The 14,391-nt window shown below is 39.7% G+C and overlaps 1 protein-coding gene across 1 annotated transcript in view; it reads left to right on the forward strand.

Annotated features, from left to right (window-relative positions):
* taf6l (TAF6-like RNA polymerase II, p300/CBP-associated factor (PCAF)-associated factor) overlaps positions 1 to 14,391 on the forward strand; it is a 358,002-nt gene that overhangs the window by 335,764 nt on the left and 7,847 nt on the right.

Genomic DNA, 14,391 nt, shown 5'->3' on the forward strand with positions numbered 1-14,391 from the left:
ATTTATTTGCAAATTAAGGTGGAAAATAAGTATTTGGTCACCTACAAACAAACAAGATTTCTGGCTCTCACAGACCTGTAACTTCTTCTGACCAAATACTTATTTTCCACCTTAATTTGCAAATAAATTCTTTAAAAATNTCGGGATCTAGTAATCTTGAAAAATCGTAATCTGGATCAGGGTGATCCTATCCTGAATTGCTTTGAACTACAGGGACAAAATCTGGCCGACTTGTCTGATCCTGGATCACAAAAAATGGGATTTCAAAATCTGATTGAGATTAAAAGTTTTGAACTCCTGGGCCCTGATGATGGCGCTGGAGGAAAATTCAGAGGATTACAAAGTAAATTGAATTGGGGAATATGAATGTCAAAATTGTCAACCGATCCAATAATAAATGAGTCAGGACCAAAACAGTGAAACGACCCACAGATTGGACATTGCAATTTGTCCAAATTCTTTGGCCTTTGGCACTCGATAGAGACAATGAGCAGTCACGCAAAGTGTTTATTTAATTGAGCATTGAAATAAAATGACATCGTCATGATATTGCAATATGCTGAGGGCTATCTCACCAAAGAAACCAATAAAACAATGTTATTTCGATTAATTTTATGATGTTTTGTTGTCTGTCTGAGCGAATGAGACTAAAGGGGAAATTACATTTAATGGTCGTGAAAATGAACAAACACCAGATAAAAATTATTTGCTCAGATGAATAAATGATCTCATCTGAAGAATAAGTGGAAATATTTCCATTGCAATATACATACACTGGCATACAAACAGTTTTACCAGAATATTCCTGGTTCCTTTTCACACTTCCATGCATGAATGATTGAACACTTTCACCTCAGTGCTGGGGCGAAGATAACACAGAAATCTCAGTGTTCTTTTAGTCATGTTTAGACACAAAGAGACCCCTCCCCTCCCCTTCCCTTTTTGGTCTGTGCTGATTCACAACGGTCTGAAACCAGCCAGCTCTGGAAGCTTGTCTCCATGGAGACGAGGATGGGAAGGAGAGTGATGATGTTGCTGGCAGAACAGCAGTCCCGAATCAACCATGTGTTTCAGTGTGTGTTTCTGTGGATGTCTGGGTATACAGGAGACAAACAGAGAGAGAGAGATGAGATTTTCCATCTCAAAAAGAGGAGTCATTTGGTTATCATTGCACGCAACATTGCTTTCATCCAGTCATTGGGTGACTTCGTGACCTGTCAAATCCGGGGAGAAAAACAAACTGCCTGTATTGATACGTAACTATGCCTGCACATTGATTGATGGTATGGGTTGTGACAGGCAGAGAGTGCAAACAATTTATTGTGACATGCACATTCTCACATATTCAGATTGTACATTCAACAACTCAGGCTGAAATGTCAATATGAAAGCTTGGCCCCATTTTTCATTGCCTTTAAATGCATAGTTTAAAAGGAATATATTGGTAGAGGTGAGGAGTCGGAGGAGCTCCATTTATACATTCTTCCCAGTTCCTGATTTCTGGGGAACTTAACAACTATTTGTCAATCTTGACCTCGTGGGAAATTTGGTTTGACAGATAATAGTAGGGTTTGCATCAGTGACTTAAATACTACATCTGAAATTACATGTCTGCAGCACTGGAATTTGAGGAAGCGGTTACATAAGATGTTGAAACACTGGGGAATATTTGTCAGAGAGAAATTATGTCAACGGTCAAAGTAATTGAATTCTAATCCGCTAATTACTGTAAATAACAAAAAGGCCATGAGATTGTTTTTGCAGGTGTTGAGGAAAAAAGTAAAGCTTTTTTATCTGCCAGTTTGTTTTGTTGACCTTCTGTGAACCACCTCAATAAAATTAAACCCAGAGCTTTTTAATGCCATGGTGATGGAGAGGCTTTGATAGAAATTTTAGAGGCGATGGAGGCTGGATCTGTGACTCATTGTTTAGCAGGAGGTGTGCACGTTTATGAGACATGAGTCACCTACTGTAAGTATGATTATCCTCTATACAGTGTCCATTATTTTTGTTTATCAATTCTTATTTTAGCCCTAATGAAATGAAATGGATAATTATTGCTATGTATTGGCAACAATATGCCATACGATAGCAATTTTTTTGTAGTACTTTTGTAGTTTTTACAGTATGACACAAAGATATTGCAGATGAAGTATTTTCCAGAACAACCAGGGCCGTCCCTGGCCAACTTGAGGCCCCACGCAAAGTTATATGATGAGGCCCTCATCAGAAGGGGGGGGGGGGGTTCCTAGTGGAGCCTCGCAGCGGTGAAACCGTACTGCGCCACACTAATTGCATAGGTGCGCCTCAGATCAAGGTGAGGCCCCCTCCGCAAGGTGAGGCCCCACGCAGTCTGCATGATCTGCCTGTAGGGAGGGGCGGCCCTGGGAACAACAGTAGCAGTGACAGTATGAAGTGTAGTTGAAATATAGCCAGTGATGCATGACGTCCACTTTAGTGGAAAGGTGAATAATCATAATTTCCTGCAAACATAAAATCAATACTTTGATCATTTATGAATTATATGATTCCTTAGTTGTTACTTGATGTCACCATAATTGTTACACCTGCANGGATCAGACAAGTCGGCCAGATTTTGTCCCTGTAGTTCAAAGCAATTCAGGATAGGATCACCCTGATCCAGATTACGATTTTTCAAGATTACTAGATCCTGAATATCAGTGCTTTAATCCTACCGATCGCCATCTAGTGGATATGAAAAATAATAGAAGGAAGACAAGAGACCACATTGCAGAGAAATCTATAATGTCTAATTATATTTTTAAATTTGAAAGGTGATGACAGATGATGGACTTTTTTTTTTGTTGAAGATATTTTTACTTTAATCTAAATTACATTTGTGATTGACAATCTTTGTTGTGACTTTTATGAGCATAAACATTTATGTCATCAATATTTGGTTGAAAACAAAATAGGCCACCACAAACGTGAGCAAAAATGGAAAAATAAAATGTATTTCCCATGAAGGCTAAAAATGGTGTATCATTTCAGTTAACAAACTTTGCCATCTTATTTAAATTGAAACATATTTTAAAATAAATTGTACAGTACATTTTGCTCTGGTAATCCACTGGAAATCCACTCCTCTGGGATCAGGATAATCCAGTTTTTTGGGATCAAACTGATCCCAACCCTGTGTTGTCAGTTTGAACTACCCATTTTGAAGATTTGATCCAGATTAAAGCTTGGATTGGATTTCCTGATCTGATCTGATATCAAAGTGATCCCTGTTTTTTGGTTTTGAACTACCCATAATCCAAATCTGATTTGATCAGATCGGGATTAAAAGTTTGGAACTCCTGGGCCCTGGTTACAATGATAATATATGCAAGACTCAAGTCTACCTGTCAAACTCCCTTTAGTGCAACAATATGTAAGCAAGCAGTGATATCGAAAGAAATTCAAATTCAAATGGGATTTTACATAGAATTTTGGATTTTTGCAAGTGCAATACAACAATCTTAAAAGCCATTTTTCCTGACAACTTCTGTATTCTTTTTTTAGCCACTTGTGAACTGCTTTTTTGAGAGATTTCAAGATGAGGTATCTGCAAGTGCAAAAATGATAACTCATTAACGAGTGTCTGCACTCTTTACCATGACCGTTTCAAAAGCATTTTTAAGAATAACAATAGGTATTAGGATCCCTTTAGAGCTGCAGTTGCAATGACTGGACATGAGTAAGCAGAGGGTAAAGGGGAGTGTAGAAAGAAGATGGCTCTGCAAAAGAATAAAAAGCCTTTCTCTCGATGTTGAGTCAAGGAAAAGTCTTCCTGCTGTGTGTCAGCTGTGCATACAGGCAGCCAGAATCAGCTCCAAGCCTCCATGATAAATGCACTAACAGCTGGACGCTGCCTCACTCAGAACAATGTCGGAAGTCCTAAGTGAAGTCCCTTTTAGACCGGATGTAATGGATCTGCTGGAGTGTGTGTGTGTATGTGTGTAAAGTTCACTTGGAGGAGCAACGAAAGAGAAAGCTTGTTTCAGCTTAACACCTGAACCTTAACTACAAGATCTGAATGGGTACTATGTGCTCATCACATTTATAGACACACGTACATAAGCATGCATAAAAATAAACTCAGCCGCGCACGAAGCATGCGTTCATGCCATACCATGTGTGTACAATTACAGATGAAGTGAACCTTATGAAAGGTCAGGGGACATAGACAGAGAGTGTACTGAGTGGTATACAGGGGTACAGAGAGAGCAACATAACGTTTATGGAGGAGGGAGAGAGAAAAGAGGCTGTTTCCAGTCTTGTCAAGAACCTGCACATTTTGGTTTTACCGTGAGTGTCTGTGGTGTATCTGTGTACACTGTGGCAGAGCAGGACATTTCAACACAGTCAAAAGGGAAGGTAGGTGAGTGTAAATTCCAAATAAACTCATCAATTTTCATAACTTTACAGATGACACTCAGTTGGACTGGCAACATGATTCTTCAGTTGACCACTAATCCAAAATCAATAACTTTTGTTCCAAGGCTTCACTCAAAAAAGCAACTTAAAGGTCCCATGACATGGCCATTTCTACTGATCATAATTCCATTGTTGAGGTCTATTAGAATATATTTACATTGTTCAATGTTCGAAAATCACATTGGTTTCTCATACAGCGTCTCTGTATAGTATGTGTATTCACTCTCTGTCCTAAAGGGCTTGTTGGAGCTCCTGCCTCCCCCCCTCCCTATGAGCCCACTGTGCTCTGATTGGTCAGCTCGCCCACTCTGTTCTGATGAGTCCACCACCGTTACAGCGGAACATCAGTGATTATGTGTTACAATGGCGTTTGTTAGCAACTAGAAAATGACACCAGTAATGATAAACAGATGAGAATGTTGCGTGGGGTCTGGGCAAGGCCGGATTAGTACCTCCAGGGGCCCCTGGGCACTGAGCACTCATGGCCCCCCCCCAACCCAAGTAACACCACGCCTACCCAATCCTACCAACATGACCAATATTTAGAATTTTCAGTCAAGCATGTCAAATCGCACACCTATTTGTCAAAAGCAGGGACGCAGCCACATAGTTCAACCAAAGTAGGTCTAGCCTTTTGCCCTTTCAGTCAAAAATCACAAGAAAAAGATACAATGGATAAGATCTCAAGACAGTGTATGGCTCAAGAAGACCTAGGTAATATCAATCAAAACCTCAGAACAGCACCCCACTTAATGCCAAAATATGACTGACTGGCTGTATAAGTACACAAGGAGTTCTATTTGTCACAAACATCGAGAGTTACAAAAGTAAAATATGTAGTGAAATTGTGTGGTTGCTCAAGGGTGGGGCTGTGATTCGGCTATACACCGCCGCCGCGTGGTAATAAAGTTGAGCGCATACATAGTGAGACCTACAGTGCAGAGACCTACAGTAATTTCACCCTATGGAAAAGCTGTGTTATTTATGGCGAAGAGTGAGTGTCATTTAAAACAATGTATGATGAGTGAGGTTGTGCCCGAAAAAAAAATCTTGTCACTGAGGGCCCTCTTTGCTCAAGGGCCCCTGGGCACTTGCCCAGGTTGCCCATATGGTTAATCCGGCCTTGGGTCTGGGTGCCGTGTTGGCGGGACGTTGCGGGGCTGGCTGCTCCGCCCTTTGAGGCTTGAGGAGCGGACGGTGTGAGCTGTATTACTGGTGTCGTTTCCTGGTTGCTGCATGGGGTCTGCGAGACAGCGAGACACCACGAAACTTGGCCTGAGAACACACATACACTCATAGCCAGGCTCTTCGCCACACACTCACAGCCTGAGAGAAGATAATGCTGAGTGAGTGTGTGTGCCGGCGAAACTCCGCGGAGTAGCGCGGCTGAGAAAAGATAAGGATCAATGAGTGAGTGAGTGAGTGAGTGAGTGAGTGTGTGTGTGTGAGGAGCTCCACGGATTGGTCCATTTGCACCTGGGTATGGTTACGTCACTATACTCATGAAGAAAAACATGGAAAAAGAAAAATCTCTAACGAGGCGTTCTGGGCCAGCATAGACAGGTCTTTTCTGTGTTTTACTCGCTACAGGGTGTACTTTGAGGGTTTGTGACTTTGCAGACCGTTTACATGCAGAAAAAGCTACATAACACACAAGGGGACGGGTAACAACCGGAAAAGCATGACATACTGTTGGACCTTTAAAGTGGCAAATATCAGGTTTCCATATTTTGCTCAGACTGCATTTTCTGTGAAAGGAAAACATTTCTTCAACTCGCTTCCTGATCACTTTTAGAGTGTAACCAAATTCTGGTTCAGAAACCTGTACCCGATGTACTCATATCTCATGTCATGTCTAATGTTTTGTATGTGTCTTGTTTCATCTTATGTATTCAGTTTACCTTCTTTAACCTCACTGCTCATATCTCTCATTTTGATTAAAAAAATAGCACTGTTCACTATAGTCACCGGGTGCAAATAGCAACATCTGCCATAAAATAAACCACAATCAAATACATCTTTTTGGGTTACTTCACATACAGAGGTGTTAATCATGTCTTTCTCAAAACATCCAAATCCTATTTATGTGGTCCCTATGGTGGAATGCCAACTATTCCCAAAGCTATCTCATTTTGTAGACACAAGGACCGACATGCTCCGTGTCAGTGACGGGTGATGGTCAAGATTAATGGCTGTTTACCTCACAGTCATGCTGATTGAGATCTCGAGCAGAGAGTGCTGTTTGGGAGACGGCTGGGTTGCAAATTAAGGTTTTTCATATGAACATCTTGTGGGATTCTGGGTTTCTTTTAATTGGACTCAGGCAAGTCTAGGCACAGATCTAGTGTGAGATGTCAACAAACAAAAGGAAAAGGGAGAAAAAACAAGTTGCACACCACAAGCTGTCACCATTGCTGAAAGAGAAAAAAGACGTTGAACAAACCCACAAATCCTAAAGTTACCAGAGCCAAGCCTTAACGATTAAAGAAGATTGCTCTCCTTTTGATGTAGCCGAAGCAAACACAGACTAAACAGACTGCAAGTGGCATACAAGAGCCAGCAGAATAGAAGTGAAATGCCAAGCGCCTGAATGGCCTAAGGGCAGGTACATTGTTGTGCCCCATTAACTATGAGGTTTGTGTCAAAATGACTTGGGGAAAACATCAATGGCCTCTGCCGCTTGCTCTCTGCCCTGAGAACTGAATGCAAACATTCCCACAGGCTGCACAGCGCACTCACGCCCCTCCATGTGGAAGAGGTATATACACACACATAGAGTAAACATACAGAAACCAGATAACCTTTGAGCGTAAAGGACATGGACAGACTGTTATTGTGAGTCGAATGAATCAAGCAAACAAATGATGTCATTATCTCAAATCCCACTGCCTTCAACACATCAGTGGGAGGCATTTGGCATTCTCGCCTTCCATAGCTTTGTGTGCACAAGTGAGAAAGAAAAAAGAGACAGCATTGTTCTGGATTATTCTCAAACATGACACTTTCGCATGCAATGACACAGTAAGAAAATCATTCAGCTGCTTTGGTATTTCAGCTATCCACTGGAACGGCGTCACAAATACCTTGACATGTTTCTGCAGAAAGCTTCCCTCAGGGCATTCTCCTGTGCTGCTAATGTGTTTTTTTTAAAGCATTAGTGTAATAAAAAGGCATACAAACAAACGATCATGCAGAAACATGATGGGAGCAGGAGGAAAGCTGTAATAAGCATGTCCCCATGGTAACCACACAAAACGGCATGCACTCACCATGGCAACAGAGCTGGCGAGGGAATATAGCGGAGACAGGGTTAGAGCTGGTGCTGGCCTCTGGCTGTTTGAAGTGATACACGCATGCCAGCAGCACAGCATCAGCAAGTAGTTCACTCACACAGAAACATTAACACTAACATGTTACTTCTGCAAAGAAACATTAACACTAACATGTTACTTCTGCAAATAAATACTGACACTGACATGATACTGTAAGTGTAATTTTCCAAAATATGACAAATTATTCTATAGTGGACCTTATGTGAAAGCTATGTTTATTAATATTTTGTATTAACTTTGGATCAAAGACAAAGGGAAAAGTGAAATAAGTGACTCATAAAACCAAACCAACAGAGAACTAACACCTAACTCCGAAGCTCCCCTTTTAGCATCTTTTAGCTCTTTGTGTTGGTTTGTTTCTGTTCACACTTATGGCGCATTTCCACTACATTGCGGTTTAAGTGTGTTAAATCCAGTCTATGGTTAAATCTGAGTGTTAAATCCCATCTGTGCTTTTCTTCTTGTGAGATGTAATTTTTTTAAATATTAGTAATAGCTTGCTGCCTTCCAAAGTTATGAACTCTCAAAATATTATATTTATGATATTTTTGTAGAAAAATTATGTATTCATGCTCGTCTCTTGTCCTAGGTGGCAGGTTACGTCACTTCCGCCTAAAACCCAGGAGGTATACGATCTAGCACTAACCCAGACTAGACGGCAGGCGAAAAACCTTTTAAAATGTTTTCTGAATGGAGATCTGCTAAGCTAACGTTGTATATGCTCCGACCGTACACACTCACAACAACGGCCTATACATACATAAATAAAACAGCGACTGTATTCGCCATGACACACACAGTCTGTGGTTTGTACTTGTTCAACTTTTGTTTAGCTTCTGAACAGCTATGAGGAGCTGTGAGCTCTGAGGCTAACACAGCTAACGGCAGATGTTGGTTGTGTTTCGCATTGAAGATGACGTCACGGCTCCGCCTACACTGCGTTACTATAGTTACTACCCCAGTTCCTAAACTGTAATGGAAACGCAGCATAAAGTGAGTCTGGCCTACCAAGGCCTAACTATACCGTACTAAGCTGTGCGAAGCCCTGCAGTGGAAGAGCTTTCATCAACCTTGTTTCTTTTTGAGCAAAGAATACCCTAGACCCACCTTGCACTCATTACCAAATTGACAGAATTAGCTGGCAAACTGAGTGCATTATTGCAGCTCAAAGGACATATGAACGGTTAAATATACGTATTATCATTAACCCAGTAGCTGATTAGCGTAGGCTTAGCATAAGACTTTAAACATGCATAAATGGTTGGCCTGGCTCTGCTAAAAAAATGCAGGCCTCTCTGAATCGAACTCTGTTAAATATTGTATGTTTAATCTATAAAACTATAGCATGAAATAGACAATTTGCTAAGTTTGGACATTTTTCAAGCCCTAGCATTTGACTGATAGAATTTTTTTCTTACAAAGAAGTTTATGTTTTCAAGTTGAGATGGATAACAATAAACTCCTTGGAGTGTTGCAAATCTTTGATAATTAACATTTACAACTCAAACGGTTCTGTACAAAGGATAGATGCAGGATGAGAAACACAAACAGACATCCCTCTGTTGATCTACATTAGAGGCACGTCATAGCATACAGTAGGCCTTCCTTGGTTAATAGAGCCACAGACGGCTTACCTGAAATGACAAATTGCCCGACACAACTGCTGATGCTTCAAGGCCAGTCTGCTGTACAGTAAATGATCATCGTTTCCCTGCCAGACATGGAAAAATCCTGAGAACATTCATCATCATTCTAGCTGATCCTGGTTAAACACAAGGACACGCACATACATTTTCACACAGTTTGTATAAAGACATGCTTGCTCACACATAATGACAATATAAGTTCACATATGGTACCCTTGATAGATCATTTACAGTCATTTTGGAATTTAAAAAATGACTAAAACAACCTCCTAAAGCTCCAGAAAATATTATCAAAAATAATTGGGCCCCAAATGAAGCGTGATTAACGCTGCACATTAAGTGGGCATTTCACAAAAGAATCTCCCTAATGAGTTTGGTTGTCAGTAAAGTCTTTTTCCTTTCATCAGTACTTTTAATTAAATACTGAAACACAAAGACACACACATAGATATTAATCACTTTGGTTTAAGCTGCTTTTCAATTCGGCAGCCATTAAAAGTTGCACCGCTTGACTGGGTTCAACTTCAGCTCCGGCTGAAAGGAACTGTGTCACTGTGAACTCAGGAGACCTTTTAGTCAAAACAAAACATGTTTTTTGAGTGGCTCAGGTGAGATTTGAAGTGCAACACATGCAAGATGGAAGACAAAAGCTGCTCAAAGAGTCCTTTTTTGCTTTGTGTCAATCAGGGAATACTTGGCAAACCACATGCTTAGAAATTGTGTGACTTGAAGATGTGCATCATTTTTGAAATTCAGCCACCCTGGAGCGAGACTGTCTGCTGGAGCTGTCTGCTCACTGGAATAATCTGAGGGTGGGTGTGGCAGAGCTCAGTGGCAAAAACAGGACCACAGACCCCACTCAATGTCTCCATCTAGTGATGAAAGGAAACCAAACAATGTGAACATATTTTTTTGTGCAAATCTTGTTATATCTTGCTACAGTTATGTCTTTCTTCGAAACTCTGAACAATGTATGCTTTCCATTGAGAGTATGCAAGCCTTTAAATGCATACCAGCCGCAAAGTGAATATTATTTTATGTTTAATACCTTCTGTATTCTCCTGAAATACACACAGTAACGTGCGAAATATCCTATTAAAACCCCACCTTTATTGCTTTTCTTTAATACCTGGAGAAATTAAAAATATTGATACAGTTTGAGAGACATTTATTAAATTGCTTGTGAATTAAACGTGTTTTTTTTCCTTAGATATGTATTGTGAGGCAAAGAGGAATCATTCATCTTTGCAGTGGATTATTTTTTAAAGTATAAAAGAGTCGATACATGAAAGGGACCTTGGAGAGAGAAGATGACAAAAGGCAGATTAACGAATAAACACAATTGTGCTGTTTTATATAAACTGGTTTCTGCCTGACACATCTCAGGTAGTCTTGGAGACAACAGACGACTAAGTAAATGAATAAAACCGTTGCAGCTGCTTTGGATTTGAAGGAGTTTCTGGAAGATACTGAATCTCTTAAGAAAGTGGCTCCATACTCGTTTGGCTTGCAACTTTTTAAAATTAATCTATTTCTATTCCCTTAGTTGAGAGCAAAGTGTCTTTTTCCATCATTAAATATTCCGATTCTTTTTTTTTAATGCTTGTTAGAAGCACTAAAAGGCATAACTATCTGACGTTTAAATCTGGTTTATTTTTAATATATCAGTCCTTTAACCTTTTCCATCATCTCCAACTGTCACATAGGATTTAAAAAATCCATTACATTTATATTGTCACTTTTCATTTTCAGCCCGTTGCTTGTCGTGATTTAACATTTTATCTTGATGTAAATATGTAAATTACCCTGAAAAAATAAACATCTTATCACAAGAGTGCCACCATGTGTTAAAAAGTATTACCTCAACAGCAAAGCAATTCTATGTCAACAAACCATTTGTAGTGTGTTGTGCATGGGCGTCACTTTGTTAGAAAAAGTGGTGTGGACAATTTCTCCAGATTTAACATCAGCATAGCAGAAGACAAAAGATGTCCCTCCCCTGTGTGTTGAACCTTGAGCAAGTGCATGAAAAAACAATGCATAGACCTCTGGACCACCAATGTGTTTTCAAATCAATGAAAGCCTAACTATAGGTCATGCTGTGTTTTAGAGTGAATTTGTACCTTTTTGCACAAAACGAGCACACAGGTATGGAGGACAGAACATGACATAAGTACAAAACAAATAAATGCATAAATACATAATAAATACAGGAATAACAAAATATAAGAATAAATAAATGTGAAAGAAAATATTAAAATAAATGTGGAAGAAAATACAGGAATAAATAAACACAAGAAAAAGCATGTACAAATAAATGGGCTAAATAAATAAACTTTGATTTGACTTTGTTTGATGGATTTGGTGCAAGATGTACACTTCACTTCAGAGCCCTCAAGAGCCAGATATAAATGTTTATTGGCGTAGCGTTGCTATTCCAGATTTTGCGTAACAGGAGTGTAAGTGAATACTGGGATCAGATGAAGTAAATACTCAGGAAAATCAATATTAGCAAAAATTGTGTTTGACATTTGATTTATTCTTCAGATCAAATGATTCATTACAATTCACCAGAAAGTTGTCCATGCAACAACTTCCTCATCACACCCATATACTATTATTATTAGAATACATACACAGAAATGACAGACTCATCTCAGTGTCATATATTATTAATAATTACGCACAAAATATAAAACTAGCATCTGTCTTTGACATCAATACACAGTGGCTGCAATGTTTCTTCTCTCGCACATGTTTGCATGTTTATATACACAAAGTAGAAACTATACCGTACATAGTCTCCACAAATGTCTCTTTTCATGATATTGCATAATAAATATCACCAGCCTTTTAAGACTTAACAATATCCAGACATGTGTGCTGGTAGAGAAAGGCTCAAACTCAGTTAAGACAGAATAAATACAATCTGGGGAGTGAGTGCATGAAATGACGTAATACAGAAACAAGAGTGTGAAACATGACCTCCTCCTCAAATGGATACTTGTATGGGCACCCATATCTGTAAATATGATTATGTCATTTTTGGAAGAAGTCACATCAAAGACCCTGAGATAGCTGTCTGTCACCCACAATGTACTTTTAGAGGGGCGAATGGAGAAAAGTGGCTCCTACAGTTACTGTCAGTGAGGCTTTGTTAAAACATCGCACGCAGGAAAGGGTGGAGCCTTGCAACTTCTATGAAACACTGCCAATAAAAGGAAATAACAGCTTTGTGGATGATTTTTTTTTATCGGTAATTCTGAAGTTGTTAGGATGACCTCTGCACCTCCTCCTGTAGTTACATCATAAACTTCTAGCAGGTGCTTCATTAATGTTTTACTCCTGTTGTCTTTGTGAAGAAAAAATATATCCAACAATGAATGGCGTAAAATCCATTAGAAATGCTCTTTTTCGTTTCTTAGCAGTAATCAGGGTCTAAGATGCTAGTTATACACCAAAGCAAATGTGTTAACCTACTTGGCAATAAACCTGTTTCTGATGGTAAGCCGTTTTGAAAGTAGAGTGTCATTACAGGACAGTGGGTTTTATAAAAATGTTATTTCCAACAGCTGTAAGTGAGATGGCAGCTGATTCCTGTGCTTCAGCCTCAAGGAAATAATCACCTCATATTCTCTTCACTGCCGTGTATTTTTCCCAGGAAACCCCTCAGATTTAGAGGTGTAACTCGTCTGCCTTGAGCTATGACGCCTGTTTCACACTACAGCGGCCTTCAGAAAGCTATGACGCAAATGTCTCCCAGCTTGTGCTTCACACCTCTTCATTAATCAGCATGATATCGGAACCGGTTCAGGTTGAGTCAGCCTGACAACTGCTTCAGCGAGCAGTGACACAGTCTGTACAATTTGTCCATCATTCACTGTCTTTCATTTCCTCCGTGTTGCTTTTCGCTCCTTTGGTTTCTCCTCTTCCTGATCTCTGTCCTCCTCTGTTTGCTCTCTCACTCTCTCAGTGTTGCAAGAGGAAATTGGTTGCCATGTTTATGTCGTTGTTTGAAGCTCTGAGGGCCTCCAGGGCATCTGTCCTGGTAAAGCCCATTTCCACCAACAGGGCAACCTGAGGTTAAACAAAAAAAAAAGCATCAGTTAAGATAGGATAAGAAGTGCTTTATTGATCCAGATTTGCGGCATTTTTGCGTTGCAGCAGCATAAAAAGACAAGGCATTGTACATTAGAGAAATTAAAAGACTAGAAATAGAGAACCGCAGTGACGCGTCCTAAAACCCGGAAGTAAGTTAGCATTTTTACCACTGCTGGTTCCTTCGACAAAAAGCAATGGGATTTCTCCATAGGGCTTTGGAAAATATCTGGAAATAAGGTCTGTGTTTGACACAAATTGAAGAGACAGATCACGTTCTGTTCTACGACATTAAATACATCAGCAGGGACCCCACTGGTGATTTCTGAAGAGTTGACGTGTCTGAAAAACGATGGTTGAATTAAAGTGGCTGAATAGGACTACAGAAGTTGTCGAGGCCGTTTTACGTCATTACACCAAACACGTAAACACTCCCGCTAAGTTTGTTTGCCCTGTTCTGCTTGAAAGCAAGTACCTCCCTCCTGCAAACTGTTAAAACAAACGCTTCAACTTGTACAATTTTGAATCTGTATTTTTGAATATGGATCTTAAGTTGGCGTGACGTTGAAGCAGCGACCCTGCTGTAGTTCGTTTATAGTATAACGTTAGCATTTTGCTTCTCGCGACGATAATGATAAAGGTAGGGTAGACATGTGGAGANTACTTAGATGTTATACTTGAGTAAAAGTAGAAGTACCAGAGTGTAGTAATATTTGTGTACTTACAAGTAAAAGTCCTGCATTCAAATGTTACTCAAGTAAAAAGAAAACAAGTATTGACATATATAAATAAAGTTATAGTACCAAAAGTAAATGTAGCCATTGTGCAGATTGGTCCATTTCAGAATAATAGATATGATATGTTTTATAATGATT

This window comes from Notothenia coriiceps, unplaced genomic scaffold, assembly GCF_000735185.1.
Source record: "Notothenia coriiceps isolate Sejong01 unplaced genomic scaffold, NC01 NC01_scaffold00032391, whole genome shotgun sequence".
NCBI classification, from domain to species: domain Eukaryota; kingdom Metazoa; phylum Chordata; class Actinopteri; order Perciformes; family Nototheniidae; genus Notothenia; species Notothenia coriiceps.